The 23,559-nt window shown below is 45.3% G+C and overlaps 1 protein-coding gene across 6 annotated transcripts in view; it reads right to left on the reverse strand.

Moving 5' to 3' along the window:
- JMJD1C (jumonji domain containing 1C) overlaps nucleotides 1-23,559 on the reverse strand; it is a gene marked incomplete at its 5' end in the record, with an annotated part of 157,850 nt that overhangs the window by 55,893 nt on the left and 78,398 nt on the right. For 2 of the 6 annotated variants that reach the window (XM_083843935.1, XM_083843932.1), the window contains one exon: nucleotides 4,397-4,544. The exons of 1 other annotated variant lie outside the window; for it this stretch is intronic. Of the gene's footprint in view, nucleotides 1-324; nucleotides 3,132-4,396; nucleotides 4,545-4,626; nucleotides 5,914-23,559 lie in introns of those variants that run through there. 3 more of the 6 variants (XM_083843933.1, XM_083843936.1, XM_083843934.1) reach the window with 3 other exon arrangements.

Below are 23,559 nucleotides of genomic sequence, written 5' to 3' on the forward strand. Positions count from 1 at the left end.
AACAGAATAACAATTGCTATTTATACAAGAAAGGAGAGTTCGGTGTTTTTCGGTTTTCCTCTGTGCCGTTGGTGGAAAAACTAGCAAGAAAATGGAACTGCAACATACATTCTTCCTTTCCCTCATTGTTCTTGAGCAAGAGTGTTTACCACAGAAGCTCAAAGTACAGGAGCACGATTATATCTTAAACATACAGCTTAGCACGCAGATCCTCTCCTTCTGCCTGCAGGACTAGCTAGCGCAGTGGTAATTATACTGAGGACACTGAAGTGGAAACAACTGCAGACAAGAAAACGCTCCCCTTCCTGTTCTGAAATCGTTCACCTTGCCTCAAGTCAACCATCTCATTTCCCTGCCCGTCTCTGCATCTATTCTGACTGCTGCCGTCCTCCCCCGCAGCCGCTCCTCCCTGCAGCACCCAGCTGCTCCAGCACAACTGCTCGCCCGACAGCTCGCCCCGTGCCCCCAGCCCCACGCCAGGGAGCAGGACTCCTCCTGATCCGGGACGCCAAGTGAGGGCGAGCCACGGGGAGAGGAGAGAGGCGAGCAGCAGGCTCCGGAGCAGGCCCTCGGTGCCATCTGGACATGTATTTGCACAAAGCGCCCTGCCTCTCGCGGCCCCCCCGCAGCGAGGCGCAGCAAGCTTTGCGCAGGCGAGTGGGCAGGGAGCGCGATGACGGAAAAAGCTCTCCCCAAAGAGGGGCCGAGCGGTCCCGCTGGCGCTGGCAGGGTTTCCTGGAACAGAAGCGCAATGCGAGCGCGACTGAGCGGGGATGTACCACAAGGAGATGAGTCAGGTGAAAAGGAAATCCCAGCGGATGGAGGAGAGAAAATGCAACTCTGAAGGCAGACGGCGAGCACTAAGAGGAAGGCACTAATGAACAGCAGAAAGAACAAGCAGGATGTAAGGAGAACAAACCCAGAGGAACAGAAAAAACAGGAACCTTAATCGATACGATGGAAAATAGGGATGGGGGGAAAGAGCAAAAAGAAACGTACCCTCTGAGCCCCGACTCTACGACCAGAATTAAGGAGGAAGAGCCGAAGAGGAGAAACAAAGGCAGGTCAAACCAGACGCCGCGCCGCACGAACGCTGCCCAACATCTGTGCGGTGCCGCCGTCCCCGCAGGACACCGCCAGTCCACGTGCCAGCCCGCAGCAAGAGAGCCGGGCTAGACAGGGGAGCCTGGGGTCGCTACCGCCCTTCACAGATGGGGAAACTGAGGCACATAGCGCTTACGTAACTTGGCAGAAGCCACCTCAGCAGGGCAGCTGCAGAGCTGATGACCTGCCTTCAGCCCGTCCACGTGTCAGCCGCAGAGACAGAGGTCGTAAGAGACGCACTCAACATTTTATCAGGCTTCATTACCTACTTTGCAAAGGTGTTGCCTTGCGATTAGTCCAAATATAACCCAAGTCTCTGTGGAGCTTAAGCTGTGGCCCTCGTTAAACAAATGAGAGCATTTTATCAGAGCTACATAATACTTTCTAATAAATATATCCAACACAAACGTTCAGATCTAACATACCGCACTCTCATTTCTATTTTATTTAAGGTTTCACTTCAGTTGTTACCTTCCTTGTGTGAGCAAGGGAAAAAAAAAAAAAACACCCAACAACCTATCAGGCAGGCAGCCAGCCATCTCAGTAACATGGTAACTAGATGAAAGGGCTGGGAGGGCAGAGGAATATGATAATATGCTAACTACACAGTCTGAATAGCAAATAATTATTTAACATCTAAGAGTTAAGAAAGGGCCTTTGCTCTTGCATCACTTTTCTAGAATGGATCTTGTATTGCTAATGGTTTGAGTTAAGAGAGGGTGGAGCTCACATGAAATCGCAAAGCAGGAGTGCATAAACCCACAAGTGGATAAACTTTTCTTCAAAAAAGTCAATGTTGTAGTCTTTCAGTTTTTAGTCTGCCCCCGCACCTAAGCAGACACTGCTCTACTTTTTCACACCGATTCCCTTCTAACTTTCCGTCCTATTATTCAGGTCAGGAAACACGTTTCTGAGTACAAACAACAGGACATACCACATCATTAGCTGAAACGAAACCGTGTGGAATGTGGCTTGCAGTTATCGTTCAGGATTTAGACAACACGACAGATTAAGGTATGTGTGAGCCACCGGTTTATCTTACTGCTGGTATTAAAAGAACCAGTTCCAAATATAGATCTGTGAGCATGATTATGCTGAGATGAGAAACGTAATGCCTTCTCATTTGCTTTCATAGATCTAAGCCTCTAGACAGGCCAACGCCCCCAAAATACGCATGTGAAGGATGCAGACTATCCCACAAGCACAGAAGAAAAATATGTAAATAAATAAAGCAAAACTATGCCATGTCACACACCTCCTCCTATGGGGACGGCTGCTCAGCTGCACGCAACTTGCCATTTTTCAGGCACTATTAGAAAACCTTCCCCCTATCAAAGACCAACAAAACCCCACCCTTTAAAAAAAGCTGGCCTTCTGGGGAAAGCAAAGTCCAGACTCCATCAGCTCAGAGCGATACGCAGGCCACCACCAAGGTACCCAAAGAGGGACAGGCTGGGGACTGGAACAGCCTTCGTACAAAAGACGTGACCAAACTTCACAGCACGGATCACATATGCACAAAGAAAAAACGACTAAGAGCACGGCAGGCAAGAGTCAGCTACCGGAGGCAAGCATGCAAGGCATGTAATGACATGAAACCAGAATTAAGAAGGTCCAACAAGCTCCCTGCAAGCTTTTAGGGGAAGGCGCTCCCTCTTTCCATTCCCAAAGCGGAGGACGAGTCTAGGGAGAATCAGGCATACTGGCTGAAACCAGTAAAAACCAAACATCTTCAAACTCAAACCTCCCTTTCAAGCTTGCATAAAGCTTCCTTTTACCATCTATGTTAACCCAGCTCCCTCTAGACCACAATTAAGCAAAGGGCTCGAGCACACACTCAATTTTAAGTGACATCGGATTCCAGCACTCTTCTAAGCTGCTACTTAAAAAAAATAATAATACTTTTTTCACCAAATTAAAACTTCCACTTGGCCAAATTGTGCTCTATGAACACAAACACTTAGGCTGCTTAGCTAGCAAGCTCCCTCACACTGACGAGAGTTTCTTTCTTTCTTTGCACCTCCCTCACCCCCACCCCCCAGTGCTTTTACCCCAGCTCACACAAGAAATAACCTGCCTACACGAGGCACCTGGCCCAGCTCTCAGACAGCGAGTAACAGCTGGTTTGGGACTTTCCTGAAACCCAAACACATTTTTAGAAAATACTAAGCACCATCACTTCGCAGCAAAACACCTCAGAACATTTTGATGGCTTTAATCAAATATTCGCCCGTACTGCCGATTACTCACGGACTGCTTCTCCTAGCACGCCTGGCAATGCAAGTCGTCTATTTATTTATCCTTCCAGACACCCCATGGCAACCGCGGGCCCCGCTCTCCCGAAGCAGCAGCCCCGAGGAGGCACAGAGCGTGATTTTCGCCCTGCCCAGCGCGATGAAGCAGCTGGAGGCCTGACGAGGCAGCCCACGCACCCGGCCAGCACTGAGCGGGGCGAGGGCAGAGCCCGGCCGAGCCCCTGCTGCTCCCCAGCTGAGCCCCGGCCGGCTGGCACCCAGCACTTGTGCCACAAAACATGCTTCAGAGCCCATTTTCCTATGTACAGATAGGGCGTTCGCTCTTTTTTCGTTGCTTAAAAGAGAAAAAATTACCTCTAGAGGGATTTATACCACCAAGAGAACGCCCCAAAAAAATAAAAATTATCCCAGCAGGCCTTTCTCGGGGTACTACCTGCAGCGTCGATATTCGCTAGCGCTAGCAGCCTTCAGCACAGCCAAGAGCCTCTTTAAACCACACAAAAAATCGAAAAGCTCATCTAAACGTAATTTATGCGTGCTATTAAGCAAACTTTTCCACGTATTGTTTTTGAGCCCGGCTGTTTAGTCTGCAATAGCGCAAACCCTGGCACCTTTTCGTTATGACACTTAATCATTAAACTCCCAAATAGCCCTACTTCTCCTCCCCGGGCTGCTGGGTGCCGTGCCTAGCGCTCAGGGGCACGAGTTACGGCAGGGAAGAAAAATAAAGACAAAAAAGAGCCCAAACCCTCAGGCGGCGAGGACGGAGGCCCCCCGGGACGGGGCAGAGCCGGTCCCGAGGGGCGCAGGGGGCGGCGGGGTCCGGCGGCCGCCCCAGCCGTTGGCTCGCACCGGCCTCCCCCGGCCAACGGCCGCCGAACGGCCGGGCTCGCGCCCCCCAGCTCCCGCATGGCCGGGCCCGGCCGCGGGGCGAACAAAGGAGCGCGGCCGGGGGCCCCGGGGCGCCGACGGAGGGACCGGGGAAGGGGGCCGGGGTAGGGGGGGTCCCACGGAGCCGCCCCCCCGCCCGTACGCACCTGGCTCCGCGCCCCGCGGCGCGGCCCGGCCCGGCCCGCGGGAGCTCCGCGCCCGCCTCCGCCTTTGAAAGGGCAGGGAAAATGGTGCCGCGCCGCTTCCGGGTCGGGCCGGGCCGCGCCGGGGGCGGGGACGGCGGCAGGGGAGGAGGAGGGGGAGGAGGAGGAAGGCCGGCCGCCGCCTTTGTGGGGCCGCCGCCGAGGGAACGGGCCGGGGGCTGCGGCCGCCTTACCTCGGGCTCTGCGGCCGGGCACGCGGCGAGGCTCCGAGGGGGAGCCAACGGCTGGGGAGGCGCCCCCAGAGCCGCCCCTCAGCGCGAGGGTGGCGGGCAGCGCGGGCACACGGAGCGGCGCCTCAGGAAATGGTGCCCGAGCTGCCCCTGCGCGGCGGGGCCGGGAGAGGCGGCGGGGGCTCAGCTCGCAGAGAGAGAGGGGAAAAAAAGCGCTGAGGAGGCTGGGATGGAGGCACTTATTTCCTGCGAACCCTTTAAACACGCACAGCTGTACATTTTTTATTTCATGGAAAAAATATACAGCGTGGCGTCTGCCAAGAAAGTATGAGAATAATGGGAAATCAATGCATGACTACCTCTCTGTTCTCATCTTGAGTTATTCCAAATGATGTAAGCTTGAAGGTGTACTGGAATGCTATAAAATGCTGAGGTCTGAAATAATAAAGCACTCGAGTACAGCTGAGGACTGAAGTTGAAGGGGAAGCTCGCAGCCCACCAAGGACCTTCCCCCGGCGGCTGGGTTTCTTCCCCGCCAGCCCGTGACAGGGTGCAGGGCAGGGACCCACGCTCCCCCTTCTCGTGCCTTGGCCTCGCTCCAGCCCATGCTAACACCGCGCAACTGCAGAACCGGCTCCTGCTGGGAAGGGAGGCCATCGGAGGCGGTTTCTCCTATTGATTTTTCCTTTTAAGTTGTCTCCCACCTCGGCGGGCCTGGCTGCTGAGCAGCCGTGCAGGCTCCCACTGCCGCCCGCAGAGCAGACGAGTGCTGAGCTCACCCCCCCACACCATGCTGGCCCCGGTCAGCACCAGGCCACAGCTGCGGGGAAAATCACTAAACCCTCACCCACACCGTTTTGACCCCATTTCTTTCCAACTCTGTCGTTTCCAGCAGTACCAAGACAGGCCCTGCAAGGAGCAAGGAATAAAACACACCCTCATTCCGCGCTTGGGCGCCCAGTTACACCGCGTGCCCGTCCTCTGCTGCCCAGCAGCAGCAAGCCGCACGGGCTTCCTCTGGGCTCGCTCCCTCCCGAAATAAAGCCTGGCCCACCAGGAGCAGCTGACGCAGGGAAATACCCTGAAGTCAGATTTTGCCAAGTAGTCTAGAAATGGTATGTGTTTGGATTTTTTTTTATTTTCCCCAAACTTACTTAATTCTGTAGTCACATGATCTTCAGTTTAGCTTTTAAAACGCGTTTTGGGTTACCTCCAAGAAGTACTGAGCATCCCAAAGACGTACTACTCCTACTTTAACCAAATTCCTAACTTTCACACAGCTTCGGGGTTTTACCATTTCTCTGAATTATGAGTGCTACCACTAGTTTTTATGCCAGTAAAAGTGCAAACAAATGAGTTATGCCTATTACAGAGCACAGCACATTCTTTCTGCTATCACAAACTGATCAGGTTGTGGTAGCGGTGTGGTACATAGTAGGGCTGTCAAAGCAAGCAATCCTTAATAATATCTGAGACAGACGCTGTTAAAATACAAATCACAAGACTGTCTGGAGGACAGGCAAGTTTGCCCGTTTGGACAAAGCTTTATTAATAGACTGCAACTTAGTAACAAAGAATATTAATACCCAGTGCAGCAGCACCTATTCATTACCACAGAGGCATTTTGCTAAAAATTCTCAAGTGGCACCAGCTCTGCCTGGAATACTAACCCGGCAACTGCACGTCCAAGTGCTCCGCTTAAAGGCGACCTCAGTCAAAAGCCACTAAAGGGGAAAGCACTTTCGGAGGGGATAAAAAATGGTGAAGCTGCTACCAGTGCTATTGCTAACATCGAGTACCTTTATGCAACGTAAAATTACGTTTACATATTTACAGCCTATTAAATTTTTAGCACTATGTATATTCTTAAAAAAAAGAACAATGACACAGATTTGCCATGTGAAAGCACTAATACCCATATTTAAACAGCAATTTTAAAAATGAGTGTCTTTAGTTAATTGTCCTGAAGCCTATGGAAAATAATTGTATCAAGTTTGGTTATGACATTTACAAAATAGCACACTTTAGAGCAGCTTATTTAATAGTCACATTATTTTAGTGGTGTTTCCAACTACTGTTTGCTTCGTCTCACAATCAGGCCTGAACTCTGCCAAACAAGCCATACTATAAGCTTGCAAAACAGAGCTGCCTTTGTTCTTGGGCACTGCCAGTCCCCTATGGAACAGGCAGCGCACAGCACTGCACTCAGCAAACAATCCATGACCTTCAATTACTGTCCTGGCTTACTGCCACAGGATACATGTATTGCTGGTAACACAGCGTGCCCTATTTTGCAGATAGTCGCTAGAACCACAGATAATCATTGAAATCGATGGAGAAAGGCAAACATTCCCTTCTTAAAATCGCAGTTGCAAGTTCAGCTACGGCACAGCCCTGGGCAACTGCAGCAGCACCCCCGGGCTGAGCACGAAGCCACATGTGCGGGAAGGCCAATACTACAGGTTTTGTATTTTTAGAGACCACACGAAAAATTCCAGGTGACGTATCACTTTGCCTTCCTCTTCAGGAGGTTTTCGGTTTGTTTTGTTTGTTTAGAGGTGGAAAGCACACTGGCTTGCATTGGCACAGCCTCACAAGAGCTGCCTCCCCCCTCCCTTCACCCCCTCTCTTTTCTGTTTTTGTTTGGATTTTTTGGCTTCCCCCCCTCCCAGAAGCCTTTAAAAGCCGTGCAGATCCTCCGCCGAGCACATGGCTGTGCGGCGGCGGCAGGCTGGGGAGCGGAGCCAGGCGTGGGGCCAGCTGCAGCCCCTGCACCCGCAGGCTGGCCACCCGCCAGCGCCCAGCTCCGAGTCACCGGCCTTCTGCTAGGCCACCGGCACGGCGCAGCCAGAGACACAACAAGGGCGCAGGGAACCGACAGCACGCACGCAGGCCGAGGGGGGTCTGGCTCGAGCCTGTTTTCGTTACTCGAACGCAGGGCGCAGCAGAGGGATTTACCCGTAAAACACGGTCCTTCCCCACGTGTAACCCGAGAAACGCATGCGTGGGATGCTGCTGGCAAGGAAAGAACACATGTGAATGTCATGAATGAATAAATATTTAAACTTTAAAACAAACAAATGAAAGTTATTTAAATCAGCCCTCATGATTTAAATTAGCGTTTCTCTACTTATCTTCTCGCTGGGCACGCTGTCCCACATTTCCCTAGCGGGGCTGGCTGCTCCGCAATGCTGCTCCTGCAGAAATAACACGGTGCGCGAGCAGAGCTACGGGCGGTCTCACGAACTTTTGGATTACCTATCCACAAGTGCAAACCAGCTGAGTGCAAACGGTGTGCTTCCGTGCAGAAAGCAAAGTCCAAAGGAGGAATTAGCATGCATGAAACAATCATTACTACTCAGGCTGCAGCACGGAAAATAGAGTAACTGACATTTATGTGCCATTTCAATTGGCAAACTCACCTTTTTGGTTACAAAGGAGGAGAAAGACTGTTTGGAGACAGCCACACATGCAAGGACTTCACCAGGCCATCTTTAGTAATTTTTCAAAATTGTGAAGCAGAAGACAACACTGCACATGGAGGAACACAAGCAACAACACAATACCCTACACTACATATGAGTGCTAACTGTTTTTACACTTATTTAAAATTGATCTGATTTCAAATTTGGTTTCTAACCTTTGCAAAATTTTCAGCCAACGTCTGAAATCACTTTCGTCCTTCCACAGGCAACCATCATGATTTGTGGTGCTGCATGCATCAACGTGACTGTGCAACTTTCCCCATTACTTCATCTGACACCAGCGCTGTAATCGCAGCTCTGGCAGTAAGCTCTGTTTGTAAACTTTGCTATTTTTGTGGTTGAATCAGTGTCCCTGCTGCAACAGACCAATAATCTGGGTAAAGAAAAAACCAGAAGCATGGCATTAAAGAAGAAAATAATAAAAGCCATTGAAGGCAATGGTATTGCCTGAGCTTTCTGATTTGCTGGAGATAGCTACCAAAGTTTAAATGATCAGCAAGCTTCAGAAACTACGCATTTTTAACGTTCACAAATAATTTCAGAGATGGTTGCTTTCATTTCTCCCATTACAAGTCACAATCCTTTAAACAAAATCAACTTGCTCTTTCAGGTCTTAAGTAGGTTTTTGTTTGTTTTTACAATTGCTGTAGTTTCGTTTCTTCCTACCCAATTCGTACCTTCCACTGGCTCAGTTTTCATTTGCAGGCTGTCGCTGACATTTTTCTCTACCTCGCCTCTGCATTATGCCATTTACAGACACAAACCCTTTCTGTAGGAAACCTACAGAATTGTGCTCTAATGCCAGATTTATGATTTACATCCAGAGACAAAATATTGAGCAGTTTCTCGCACTTCCCTTTGTGGATGTCTGTCATCTCAAGCCCGGTGCTGCTGTAGCAGATTTGTGTTTTCCTATTCCCTCTCTCTTCGTTAGCTGAACAGAAATGCCATGACCTTGCCACTCACTCAAGTGCAATAACATCGGCGTCATCTTTAAGCGTGTGACCTCCTCTCGCTCAGTGTTGGGTCCAGATTACATGAAACTCTTGCAGAGCTTATAAAACACAGGATTTTTTTTTTTTTTTTTTACCTATTCCCACAGTTAAAAGCACCAACCCATACATTCTGATTACTCAAGCCTCTGCTCCTCTGGCCTTAATTAACACCACGTGCCCAGCTCAGACCCGCCCAAACTGCTGCCACAGCCACCTCCAGCCCACCAAGCCCACTATTTGCCCTCCCTCCCCAGCAGTCCCATTGCATCAAACCGTGCCTTTGGAAGTAGTGTCTCCCAGTCCTACATGTGCTCATTTATCAATTTTGAGAACAGCTTACTGGCAGCACTTGCAGAGCTGATTCATTAACATCTTTCAGTTTTCTCCTTAAAAGTCTTTCCTGCTGTAATGACCTCTAAAACCTTGACAATGCCTTGGCCACTGCTTTATAGAAGTGTCATCTTCCCTCATAAGCAATGCCTGTTTCCCACCTGCCTGTCTACGTATGTTTTCTGCTCTTGACTTACTCAGGCATTTTAACTCTTTTGAGAAAAGAGCCCTTTTCATACCCCATTCATTCTACAATTCATTGCACAATGAAATCCTGGTCTTTCATACGGGTTTCCAAGTGCCATGGTAACGTGCCACAACAGTAATTAACCTTGGGACTGGATTCTGTCTTCCACAAAGCAAGCACGACAGTTTCAGGATCATAATGTTCTTACCCACACTCCTTCTGCAATATTCATCAAACCCTTTTTAACTTGGGTGCCATCCATGTTTTTCAGTATTCACACTTCTTCAGCCTTCTTGCTTCCCTCACAATAATGCCAAACTCCCTCCAGCTCATTTCTTGGCTTTATTCTCTTCTTCCAACCCCATCACCAACATTCACAACATTCTTGCATCCTTTCCCCTGAACTTACTGGCTGTAATGTTCATTTATAGGGCCTCCTTCCAGCCTCACCTCCAGAAAAACAACCCGACCTAGAACACCAGCGCTGGGCTTCTGACACGCGCTGAATTGCTGCTCGTCTGATTCAGCATCCGGCACTGCCTCTCATACTTCCCACTAGCTGAAGTCCATTACAGGGCTGGACTCCACCTTTCACCCTCCCACTGCTTCCTGCCTCCTCTCATACTTAATCCCCAAATGCTTCTTTGAAGTACATTGCGCTTCCTGAGAGTCACCTGAGCTATCAGTCAGAGGCTCCCTTTATGTTTTTCCCCCTGGAGCTACCTACCTGCCTCACCTTTTACCATTTCACCCCCTACATCCTCATTAACATCAACTTCCACAGCAGTATTTTTTCGCCCCCAGTTGTGCTGTTTTTTCAGTTGTGCTGCCCTGCCGCTCCCTCTGCCCTTCCCTTCCAAAGCCTAAGGCACACCACTGACCAGCCCAGCCAGCTTCCTCCCTCTGACATGGGCTGTATTCCAGTTTGCGTTTTTCTTTTTGCTCTTCTCCAAAAGAGCTTGGGGGACACCCTTGTGACGTAAAAGCCAGCTTCCCGCTGCAGTGCCGGCTCCCTGACCGCTCAGGCTGCCAGCAGCCGCTCTGGCCCAGGGCGCTCTTTTGGGAACAGGCTGCGGGCTCCAGCCCTGGGTGCTCCCAAAGGCAGCGCAGCTCTGAGGGCGCCTCACTCCAGGCATCCCTTTTTCTGTTACTGCAGCGGTGAGAGCACACCCGTGCTGATATTTTCCATTCCCACAGTCTTACAGCAGTATCCAAGCAACTCTTGTAATAGCAAATGCTCCCCATGAGCCTGACGCCACACCCAGGACACGCAACATATTTTGACATCACACTATAAAACGGTCACTCGAGCCGGCCCTAACAGCTCTGTTAGGCAGAAAGTCTCCACAGGGAGAGGAATTGGCTCCTGAAACATAGCTGGGATGAGGAAAAAAGGTATTTTCAACAGGAGCTCCTGTTTGGAGCTGTCTGGGATAACAAAAGCCTCAAAAGTGCACAAAACATGAATGTAAGAATCTCGAAAAAAAGCTTAAGAACAGAGAGCAGGATTTCAGAAGAACACGTCCTTCAGAAGCTACAAGAGGGAAAGACCTGCTTCGGGTTATCACATGAAACAAGCTGTTACATGGAAATTCAGATTCAGTTGCTAAGAAGCCAAAGGCTCCTTACCAAGGCCACCCCTTCCCCCTCACTCCCCTTTACTGGCAGCCGTGTGTTTTGTTGTTAGGAAGAATAAGAGCAGTGGAATCAGTGCATCGCATTTGCAATACATTCAGAAAGGCGTTGGGGTTTTTTTGGAAGTACTGCTGTGAAGGCTACAACTTCTACTCCTTCCCCCTTCCCTACCTTCCCTGTCTCCAAAGAATCACAAATCACATTCACCAGTTCCTTACTTTCTATCTGGCCATCTCAGGACTCCCTTAACAGGGAACGGCCACTGGAGGTGGGAAGGGATTGCTCCGGTTTTGGAACCACTGCCTCGGTGCTCTTTGAGTTCCTGCTTTCTGGGAGCAAGGTCACACTTGGACATTTCTCTGTTTTGCAGCATTTCTTTTTTCCTTTTTATATCCTAAGCATGGACACAAAGTATAGCAGTATCTTGACAGTAACATTTTCCTATTTCGAAACACTGAGATTTAAATTTTAAGCCACATAGATACCGCGCGTTTCAGTTATCTTTGTAAAATGCTCCACCTTGCTGAGACAACACTAGTCCATACTCCTCAATAAAAATACCAGACAATTCATCTCACCTTCACGTGTCATGGAACCAAGGAGAGATACAATCTAGTTTCGGACTATAATCAGAAACATCTTTTAACCTTTTTGAGCAGTATTTTCCCTGCTATGTCTGTCCTATAGTAATATTGTGACTGTGTCAGAATTCCTACACTGACACGCAGTTGTCAGTTCACTACTTTGATGCCTCACTCTGCAGTACAGAAGGTTTGGGAGAACCTCTCAAAGAGGAAATTTATTTCTTTCAGGACAAATTATAAGATTAAACCACCAAGATGTCAAGGTTAAAAGTTTACACTTGCTAATAAAAAGTCTGATGGAATAGGCAGAGTTTTAGTCAATATATTTCTGCATCAGAATAATGATGAAATATGTTGAAATAAACACCAGCATTATCTAGTAAAAAAAATAGAAAATAACCTAGATATACTGGACTGCCCCCTCCCCGCCATGTTATTTTTAGATTCTCACATCTGCCCTCGTGCACGCTCGTCCAGCAACAACCTTGATGGATAAACACTCTCTTTTCTTTCAGGAAAACACAGGACAGATGGTGTTGAAACTATTTCTCCCTGAGATAACAAGTTTTCCATTTTTTATAAATTCACTCATCTTCAAACTGTGACAGCTGTGAGCTTAAAGATAAAATCAAAATGATCCAGATCTTGTTCATCTCCTTTCTCTAGGGTCTCCGAAAGGTCACACGAGTGTGTCTCACTTAAGTTTCCCACTAAATGGGAAATGCATTCCTTTTGCAAGTCCAAACATACTGGTTAGTAGAAAGAAGCTATATAACCCTTTGTGTGTTTGTTTGTTTTGGGGGGGTGTCACGTTTTTTCCTAATTTGTGTCTCAGGCCTGCATTGTAAATTCAGGATCTTCAGGATCCTTTTGTGTAGGGTATCAGACAGTACTTACCTCTGACACCTATTTATAGTACTAATTACATTCCCTTGTTCCTCCTATAGCAGCATACAGGGCAATGATACTATCCTACACCAAGTATTCCCACCTAGTCCTCTTGTTCGACTGTAGTCCCACACCTGGTTATCAGTCCTCCTGTGTATCCTGTCAAGTTTGAATTTCTCTTCCAGCACGGCTGACAGAATTACACGTTATTTTAAAAACCAGTCTCAGGGCAGTTGTACAGGGACACTGGCACACCTCTATTCCAGGAACACATCTCGTGTGCTCAGCATCACACCTGCGATCTGGGCGTCACGCAGCAGGCTCGCAGTCCTCCTCTGCCTGATCAGAAGGGCCAGACCTTCACCGAGCCAGGGCTTCCAGTGCATAAGCTCTCATCTATGCTTGCCATCTGCTCCTAAATGCACGACTTGGTTTTATACAGCAACATTTTGTTCCCCTTCTATTACTTCATTTCTCAAGGACATTCTATTTTAGTTGCATAAAAAAGCCCTCATCCTCTGCGTGAAGGGATCCTCCTATTTCGTACCATCTGCAAATTGAATCAAATGTAATCAATTAGTCCAAACATTTTAGTGAAAACACTAAGCAAGTCGTTCCCAAAATGTGTGAACAGCAATTGGTAGCCAGACCTATTTCACCACTACACAGCTCCACCTATTTCAACACTACATAGCTAACGTCTTGTAAGCTAATTCCTATCTCAGTTACTGTTCACACTACTAATCCCCATCTTCCTCTGATTGTTCATCACTTGCCATATTGTGGAATGCATTACAGAAGTCATGATGAATGATATTAATCGCATTTTCTTGCCTCAGAACAAAGGCAACCAGCTTTTTCGTTCAAGTGGGTCCATGATACAGCTTTTCAAGTTGCTGATGACAAGAACAGCCCATGATTAGGGGGAAGGGGAGGAAATACACAGCAGATACAATCAGTCTATTAGTAAGCACTTAAAAGAAAACAAAGTGAAGAGTAAAAACCATCAGGAATTCAAAAATAATAAAATAATCCCAAAGCAAACATCCTTTTTGAAGAGAAGAGAGGAGCTGAGAAGCAGATCTTTTCACACCATCTCCTGCGATGTTCACGTATGCAAACTGAAGAGATTAGACCCAAATGAAACCACAGTAATGTGGGTGCACATCAAGGATAAAAAACATTCAGAAAACATTACTAGCTCAGTGTCAAAATATGCATCCAGAACGGAGCTCCCAAAGTCACCTACACTGGGTCAGCTCTTATTTGCTATTTTCATTAGTGACCCAGATGATAGAACACAGACTACATTTATTAAATTGACAAACAACCAGCTTGGTGGGACTGCAAATTATACTGAAGGACAAAAAGACAAACTGGAAAAGGGTCTGAGAAAAAAAATGAAAGGCAAAGCATTGCACATAAGCAGGAGCAGCCAGCTGGAGAACAACAGAGCAGTGAATGACTGGCTAAGGAGGAGTTTCATATGAACAGAGACAGGTTGTGTTCAACTCACGAGCTCCTCCGAGTTAGCGGTACAATACAAAGAAAGCGCAAACCCAGTACTGGAGCATACAAATGTTAGTACAACCTGTCTTCAGCATCCATAAAGTCTCGGTTTAGTGCTACAAAATGAGTTTTGGACATCGTTCTTCAGGCCAGGTACGTGTTCCAAAGGGAGCAATAAAACTGATGGATACAGACTGAAGAGACTGGGAGGGGAAAAAGCACAGGGTGTGTCTTCACGTATGAAAACAGGATGCTACAAGGAATAATTTGTTAATCTCTACAGCAGACACAACAACTTCCAACAGCCTTAATTTAGATTAGATGATCTCAAGGTCTTTTTCAGTCTTATGATTGCAGAGTATCTGCAGGGTCACTTACGCCTCACAAATAAAACAGCATTTAGAAACACATGCCCAAATTAATGCGATATTTAAGGCCACTTTTATTAAGCCACCTCCCTCTTGGTTCAGCTTCTCTGATCACCACTGCCTGCTTCGTGGCTTCTCTCAACAACCACACACTGCTGTCCTTTGGGGGCTGCAATGCAGAAGGACCCTATTCCCTGGCAGAAATACTCCAGTACTTTCCAAGTGTTTTGAGGTACCAGCTTCTCCCTGCTCTAATCCCATCTTTGGACTCCCACCAATGGAGCTGAATGAGAAGACCTACCTGCAGAGCTTGGGGAAGATTTTGGCAGATCATGCCTGACACGAAGGCTGTCCTTCCTTACCTAGAGAATTTATTCTTCTGAATGGAAGGTACCAGGCCACTAACAATCTCTCCTTGAAAGAGTTATAATGTATTTTACTCCATTTTCTTTAATCTCCCAAGTCCTTGATTATTCTTTCTTTCAAAAACGCCTTCCAAAGCTTTACATGTTTACACAGAGGGCAGACTGACAGTCTTTCAGCTGCCTGCATAATTCTTCCCTTACCCCTCCTTATGTAGGGAATGCTTTCTCCAATCACTGGTACCACCCTGAAGGAAAGATAAGCTAGAATAGTTACAATCAGGACAAAATCTTTCCTAATTCTGAGACGGAAACTTCTGTGTCTGAGTATTTTATGATCCTTAAGTTCCTCCTTCTGGTGGTACTAATTTCCATTCTCTTCTTCTCATTATATGTCTTGCCTTTTCCTCCATAGCTGTCATCACCCTTATTGAAAATTGAGCCAAAAATATTAGATGTTTTATATTTTAGTTGTGCTTTATCATTATTCTCTACCCTTCTCACCATACAAAAGCTTATTCTTTTTGTTTTCACATCATTTGCAACATCAAGTTCAGCTTTTAGAAACAAAGATATAAAAACTGAAGTCCGTGTTGTTTTTTTTGTTTGCTTTTTGCTCCCCTTTTTGTGACAGGCTTCCTGCATTAGTCTTACTGGACATCTTCAGTCTGGCTATTCATCCATTTTGGTCTGCACATCACATTCAGTTTCCAGACAAACTGTGAGTACCTCCGACTTGAAAATACTGAGTCCTTGGGCTCCTTACATTTGTGTTCATTTTTTCCTTGTTTAACTTTGCCACTAAGATTCAGAACTCAAATTCCAACCAACTTTCATTTATTTCCTCCATGCTTTCTATTCTGAGCCAACCCACGATTACTCAGGGTGCAACTTTAGGTTCCACCCAGCCTGGCTGCTGTCGATGGTCACTGAACGGGATGGCCAGGGGCCCCTGGGGCTGGCCTTGCAGAACTCCCCCGCGGACTCGTGGCTCTCAGTCACCTTGCTGGCATAACTCGCGTCTTGGCTGCATGACTGCTGGGACCAGCTAGGCAGAGGCAGAAGCAGTGAAGCCAGCCTTTTCAGCAGCTGATTAAGCATAAAGTGAAACTGAATCCTCAATCCAAAATGATTTTCCAGAGTAACTTTGCTGCTTTTCAAAACGAAGTCTGAAGTAGCAATGATTTCCTGTTGGTTCAGGGACGAGTTTAAGAAACTTGCCAGCAATCACATCCAGGAATACCTCGGCCCTATCATTTCTTCTCTAATCTGTACCTGGGAAAGTAAACCACCTCCTAACAAGCAGTATTTATCTAACAACACTACAGAGATCGCTATCCCTATTCAAGTCTAACCCTGGGGCTAACAACAGATTCTTTACTCCCTCTGTCATCTTTCTCCAAAGTGATTTTGAGCCAAACTGATTTTGGTCTGTCCTTTTTACACCAGGACATTTTTTCTCGTCTACCATTAATTACTACTGCACAACTTTTGCTTCTGATCAGCTATTTCTGAACAGCACAAAGCACCTTGATACACGTAGTCCAATTACTAATAGCATTTTACCATACTTCTGATACTCAGCATTTTATCTCAAACTCTAACAGAAGCTCATACGCCTCCATTTTGTTGTCCAGGGTCTCTATACATATACCAAACATTTCAGTTGTTTCTTAGTGACCACATCCTATTATCCAGCCAAAATCTTTCCCTAGCTGCAATGCCTGACTGTCATTTTCCTTAACCTTGGAGCTCTTTCCCTTCTCCGTGAGTACCAGCCTTCTACCCACTGGCACCTCTCCATACGCCGAGACAGAAACAAGGGTTTACCTGACAGCTCCCTGCTGGGAGCTAAGGACTGCATGGAAGTTGCATGGGTTGAGCAAAGCTTTTTTCCTGACAGGGAGGTTCCCAGCCATCACACTCACCGTCTTCTCTAAAGGCAACTTTATGGTGTAGTTTTGGGTAGAGCCTGGCTGTGAGAGTGGTCTCCTCAGGGCTCTCCTCCCTCCCAAGGACCAGAATCCCACTTAAGATCACCAGAAGATCTACTTTATGTCTTCCAGTATGGTTTGCACATCTGTAATCCACCATGGCAGAAAATTTGCTGTCATTTATCCTATCATGAATGCTAATGATGGAGTCTTTCCTTCCCACTCCCACTCAAATCCCTTCAGGATCTTTCTCAGCTTTCTCATTCTTCCTTATCTCCTCATTCAGCAACATCAAAAGTCCCACCAAGCCGCCTGCTACTCCCCAGCCACATGTGCATTCTCTTAATTCCTGGATCTGGTTTAAGTGCCAGCAACATCTCCGGTTGCATCTTGAGCCTCCCCCTACTTTCTTATTTTTTTCCTTCCACTTTTCAGCTCTATTAGTGATTTCATGCGTACTATATTTAGTCATCTTTATTAAATCTGCCATTCTTCAGGTTTCCTCCACTGCTCCCTTGATTATAACTGTCATCCCTTTCATGTCCTTGCCTTCAAGAAGGACGCACACTGAACTCCCTTGATATATTCACCAGTTACACAGCAACTACTTTATCAGCTGCTTGACTTTTGAAACCTTTTGTCTGAAGTGGTTTGAACCCTTCAATTACTTTAGCTGGGATTAGCAGTAGGAATCAATTTCATATTCAAGTTCAAATGCTGTCCGTAAATTACATCCCAATCAAATGCCCATCAGAAGATGCACTCATGCACCGGTCCTCAAGAAACAGATGTGGCTTTTTTTTCTCTCCCCCTGGAAAGGGGTCCTGCACTGGCTGTGTTGACCTTTACTAAAACCTCAATGCTTGATAACAAACTACATGTGTCAAAGATGTTTTGGCTATGCCTGGGGAAGTCTATCCAAATTTGGCAGAGTTAGAGGCCTCTGGAAAAAAAAAAACAAAAAAATAAAAAAACACACATTTGAGTTCACAGGTGTTTAACTGAGAAATGCTAGTGAGGGGCTGCCTCCCCTCCTTGCAGTCACTGCTCCTGAGCAGCGAGGCTTGTCTCGGAGATCAGAGCACTGTCACACACTGCCCTCATCCAGCACAAAAGGAGTAAGCTGAGGAGAGGGCACAGGGGATAGGAGAAGAACCAAGAGAAGGACGAGGAGGAGTAAATGGGGACAAGAGCTGGTACTGCATTAATGAGAACAGAAAGCTTCACGCGCTGCCACCACGGCGCCTCCTGGAACTTGGAACCGCACCTAGAAATCCCATGTGGCATCCCTCTGTTTTCTGCCGAGATGACTTTCATGCTTTTTTTTGTACCTGGGCCACAAAACCAACCAGCCAATTGGTGTGAAAAAAAAAGCTTAGCTCTGTAAAACACAGTAACTGATGAGCGCAGGGACCAAGCTGCTCCCTCCTTACCTCCTCCTCTCCATCACCCAAAACAGTCCTGTTAGGGAACATCCCTCCCTAAGCAGAGCAAAGGAGCGGTGCTTGACTTCCAAAAAGTACTGCTTGTGCTGCATAAGAGCAACAGAGAAACCACAAAACCAGACGTGCCCCCTCTGCACCCTCCCCACACACTGTTGTTTCACACCTTCCACCTTCTCTGGCCTGCATGGCACGTCAATACTTTCACCAGTTGCAAGATACAGCGCATTGTAGGTGAGGACCAGCCTTTTTTTCTGCCTTTCAACTTAGTATAGCTACTGTACATTTTATTATTATTCTTCCAATCATGTTCAACTTTTTGTACCACTATTTCAATTCACTTCTGAAATTAAACTCTTCTGGTTTGCCCTAACAAACCACACAAAGCTGATCCAAAACAATGAATAAATCAGACACCAGCATCGAAGTTAGGACTATTCAGAAGTTTTGTTGTTTCTTTTCTCCCATCCACTTAAGGTATCTTCAAGTTCCACTTATTCAAGATATAAAGCAAGCAATGGGTGGAAAATTAAAAACAAAGCTTCCTTTTATATTATCATTTCTGCAAAATGATTTTAAGAACTTTATTCTCTCCCCCACAGCAAGAAGAAAAAGCTTCACATTAGTTAGGTACTGAGGGAACAAAAGAATAACTCTCTCTGGCAGGTTTTTATTTTTCTGTAAAAGAGACTTCTTTCAGAGCAAGACCCACAAATGGAGCTAGACAACAGGGCAAGCACTAAATCTCCGGGACACTTTTCTCTCTCTCTCTCATAGCTCTGTAACACTGCACAGTAAATTACTTTAGGAGAATCTATAAAATGAATGACCCATTTCTGGTCCAAAATCCCAGCTGCGAATCACACAGCCATTTAGCCTATAAAAAGCAAAAATCATAAGGTTTTTTCCCCCCCAAAAAAACTGTTCTGATATATAAAAAAAAGTGCAGCTATCTTCCAATGAATATAAAAGATAAGAAATTTGAGAAAGAAGTACAACTACTTTTAGGGCTCTTTTTTTTTACCCTATATATATATATATATATATAAAAAAACCACTCCAGTTTACCTGCACAGGAGTGTTTCATTTCTCTCTCCCAGGCATTATTCGGTTTCTGAACCACTAAGTTTCCCTATAAATATACCAAGATCTGCTAATCCCAAAAAGAAAAGGGGGTTAAGAAAAATATATCCACATATATGAGCTTATTTCAGCAGAACACGCTTTGTATTAAGTAGCTACAACAGTGGCTTTAATGAAAGCTTACGTATTTGTCTGGTTTAGTGAGGTGGAATAGAATTATTCTGGCTCTGGAAGATATCTCAAACTCAAATGTACTTATACAAACTGCACCTTCACCCCCATCTGCAAGTTCTTCTTTGACTTCAAGCTAAAAGATAACTTAAGAAACATACCAATGGACTTCAGAAATAAATATCTCATCAACATAATGAAGAAGAAATGGGCGACTACTTGTCATAGCAAGAATCTAAATTAGGTTTCTATATTTAGAGCACCACCTTTCTTTTGAGGACAGTAATATACTGCAGTTGAAGGGCAAGAGAATTTGACCAAAGTTGGTGGAGGAGCTCCTGAACACAAGTACAGGTGGCAAAAGACAGTAAAGTGAAAGAAATTTATATGTAATGACTAGAATTGTCAAATGTAATTATAACACCAAAATTAAAACTAATCTTGTAGAAGACGGGAGGCATATGAAATTTGAAAGTGACGTTAACTAGTTAAGTTCTAGATCTTTAAAGAAATTAAAAGGACAAAGCTATTCATTCCATTATGAACTTTTTATTTATGACCTGTCAAACAGAAATGAATTAAAACATGATAATGACACCAGATATCTGTTATAGTAGTAGTGTCGTAGTTATTAAGATCTACAGATGAAGATTGACACATCTATTTCAGAACAGAAGAAGAATTTGCATTATTAAAGCTTAGTGGTTTAATTCCTTCTACATCTGTCAATGCAGTAAAATATATTAACTCTTCCACAAGCCTTATTCCACCTATTATTTTACAGAAATGTTGAGGATTCTGCTTCCATTGCATATTTATGTTTTTCCTAACCCTCAGTTACTCCTTTGCTTTTGGTCGTTGACAGAGACTTTACAAAACTGATCGTCTGTAAGCGAAACACAGTATTTTAAAGTAAACCCTTGGAATAAAAATTATTCCTACTTCATTTTTGTCTTTCATTTGGTCTCGTTCTCTTTGTCATAGAAATGCTCCTAGTCTGCAGTTACTAAAAATAGTCAAGGTGACCCTAACTCATTTATTTAGTATCTACAACATCCAGCAACTTTCTATTCCAAATATATCCAATACATTTTCATTTCACTTTTAACCAGATATCACATACTCTAGGCCAGATAAATAGAAAAAATGCAACTTGTTGAGCAAAGCTGCAGTATCCAAAAAGATTGCACTATGCCAACTGGGATGGACTTAATATTAGAAACTTCAACTCATACATATGCAGAAGAAATGCAAGAAGTAATAATATAAAAGATACTGAATTTGCCACAAGATTGGTATATGACTATTAATTAGGCCAAAAAAAAGTAATTCTCAATAGTATCCAACATGTATGTAATCTTAACACTTCACCATGAAGAGGAACTGAGCTGTTACCTAGGTGTTTAAACATTTAGCAGCACATTGGCAAGTTACTGAAATACTTTTCTGGCTTCTTTCTAAGCCTCCCTGCCAACTCTAATTTCAGCCACCGTTCTTTCAGCCATCATGATTTAGAGAAAAAATGAAACCCATTCTTTTGGTCCTCCAGTCTGGTAATACCTTGTAGCTCTACTTTGTACACGTAAACACCTACAGCTTTGTCTCTTTCTAAGGGACAAAAAGGCTTTCTCTATGATGCACGGGCACATCTCACCAAACTGCAGATTATAATTGCTTTAATAATACAAAATACTTATTTTATTGGTGTTGGCATTCTGCAGCACGAGCTAGCTTTTTCAAACAGAGAACTCTAACATAAGGCTAAGATCTATGCTTTAAGAGCCAAAGTAGCTCAATGAGGACAGGAAAGAGCAAAAAAAAATACACTCTTGGAAATTTCACTGAGGAGGCCTCGTGCCCCAGAAGGAAGACTGCAACCTGGTATTCAGCAAGAGCACAGCAGGATGCTGGGGGCAGAGGCATGGCTCCGCTTTTCCACGCACCGCTCCATAGTCAGAAGGCTGGTAAGCAGGAGGCAGGTGGCCCACACGACCCCTTTCTCCGCTGCGCCCTCCCAGAGGGCACGATGGCCATTTACAGGCCCGTTCAGTACAGCTCTGGAAGTGCAAGGAATTCATTTGGCTTTTTATTGTTCTTCTTCCCCCAGTATTTTTGAAACACAACTCTCATTCAAGGAGGGCACTCCATACGAAAGGTTGACGTCTATAAATGCTTCCTAAGAGATGCAGCTCAGAGAAATGTACTTTAATACATTTTAATTGTATGTCATTTTAGGAATTATAAAGCAAGGACAAAAATTTGAATTTCAGTTTGCTGATCGATGAATTCAACACAGGTTACTAGGAGCACTCCAACAAGATCCTGCGTTATTTGCAAAACAGCCATTTAAGCATTGACTTGAGAGCCTCCTTTCCTGCCCCCTGGGATGGCTGGGGGGGACGACGGTTGAATTAACAGAGCAAAATGCCACCCATTTCTTCCTTTTAGGGAAATTTGTTGAAAGAATTTAGAGAGGAAAAAAAACAAGCGAACAAATGAAATTACACAGAGACAGCACGCTTATCTTTCCTGTTACTGGTAACATCTCCTTTGCTCATTTTAGCAGCTACTAGAGAGGATAAGCTTCTCCCTTGGGACTGAGTAACGTGTTAACACCTCCTACAATATAGGTCATTCCTCCTTTAGCTTAAGGAAGAGTAGCTTAATAGAAAAAGGTGATCAACTCTGTATCGTTGGATATTTACAGAGTTGGGATTCCTTCAGGTTTTATCTATTAGCGAAGCATACCTGCTAACACACTGAACGTAACTCCTGTTATATGCCAACCTCTGAGGCTCTGACGTTGACCAAACCGCTTGTTAGCTGTTCTGCCCATTGCACAACGGGGCAGGGGAGCCGTGGAATACAGACTTCTGAAAAGGGAAGCCCGGTTTCGAGATCCTCTTACGTCTGCTTCAGAGATGTTCCATTCCTCCTGATCCCGCACTGGGAACCTGAACCTCTCTCTCCTCCTCAAGGAAAGGGACTGCTGGACCAAGCAGCCTCTGGGTGAAGGTTTCCATGAGACTTCTCTGTGGTTTAAAAACAGTTTATTTTCCAAAAAGTCTATTTCTGCAGGTACGTCGACCATCTAACAATGGCTGATGGTCTAATCCAGACCGGTTTACTAGCTTAAATGGACTTCTCTGTTGGAACTAAAGGTTCTTCTACCTCTACCATATTATTACAGCTGACTGAGGGACAAAAAAAGCCAAAAAAATAAATTAGAACAATGAATATTATTCTCCATAGCAGAAAGTACTGATTTTAGATGGTGTCAACCATCAAATCTGAATTATGTACAGACTTCAGTGAAGGATGGCATTTAATCCAGAGAAGAGAGATTTTAGACCAACTTGTACAAACTGATTTCCCATGGGTAGTCTGTTTTGACAACAGTTACCACACTGGGACATCTGAAATTACTACAGTCTTTCCCACACTGAAAGCGGAGCCTAGATGACCATCGATTTCTGAAATATTAATGTTTGTTAATTAAATACTCGTATGTTCATATTTACAAAGAAAGGGGGTTGAAATGGAATTGATCAAAACTGAGTGAACTTCTGAAAGCATTAGTTTTATACTGTGCAGAATATCCCTGGGCCTGTTGCATGAATAGAAAAGGCTTATTGTGTTATAGAGTCAATTTAGCTAGCTAAAAATTCATGTATGTAAATGACTTTTTGTAATCTATTAGGGGGAAAAAAAAGCATTAAATAAGATCAGATGCTTCTCCGAAAAGCATGCCTGCCTGAGAAAAGATCTGTTCCTATACTAAGAACTCAACTAAAACAGGTCTGCTGATGAAGAGTGACCAAATTAAATTTTTTTGCAGATACTTTTTAAGCTTAAAGCCCTTGTAAATATACGTGTGATATAAATTAGAAACTAACTTCTGTCTCAGATTATTTTCCCGAACTGCAAGTGATTTAACATACTTGTGGCTCATCGGTACAAGCC

Source organism: Anser anser (assembly GCF_964211835.1).
Source record: "Anser anser genome assembly, chromosome: 7".
NCBI classification, from domain to species: Eukaryota; Metazoa; Chordata; class Aves; order Anseriformes; family Anatidae; genus Anser; species Anser anser.